At 46.0% G+C, this 287-nt stretch overlaps 1 protein-coding gene across 4 annotated transcripts in view; it reads left to right on the top strand.

The window, feature by feature from the left end:
* The window catches only part of Ubr3 (ubiquitin protein ligase E3 component n-recognin 3), a 219,890-nt gene that overhangs the window by 211,976 nt on the left and 7,627 nt on the right, over positions 1-287 (top strand). The gene's annotated exons all lie outside the window — the stretch shown is intronic.

Here is a 287-nt window from a genome sequence, read left to right as displayed (position 1 = left end):
GGCTGACTAGATTTACCAGAAGGGCAGATAGGGGGGAATGGATGGGGGTGCTGACAGCACAGTGGACAGTGGCAGGAATGGCAGAGTATGGAGGCTCTAGTGGGAAAGGAAGGCTGTCTATCTGACAAGATTGTATACATGCTCAGATGCCGAGGAGCTCAGAAGTTGGGCGACTGTGACCAGTAACAGTCATATTTATAGAGATTAGAGATGCATGTGAAAACGTCTCAATGTCAATAGCCTTGGAATGAATTTTTCTGTATGAAACTGTGTGTTTTGACAACGAA

The sequence above is a fragment of the Nannospalax galili genome, unplaced genomic scaffold, assembly GCF_000622305.1.
Source record: "Nannospalax galili isolate Female #2095 unplaced genomic scaffold, S.galili_v1.0 scaffold1398, whole genome shotgun sequence".
In the NCBI taxonomy this organism is placed as follows: Eukaryota; Metazoa; Chordata; class Mammalia; order Rodentia; family Spalacidae; genus Nannospalax; species Nannospalax galili.
This window is presented reverse-complemented; position numbering and strand designations above follow the sequence as displayed.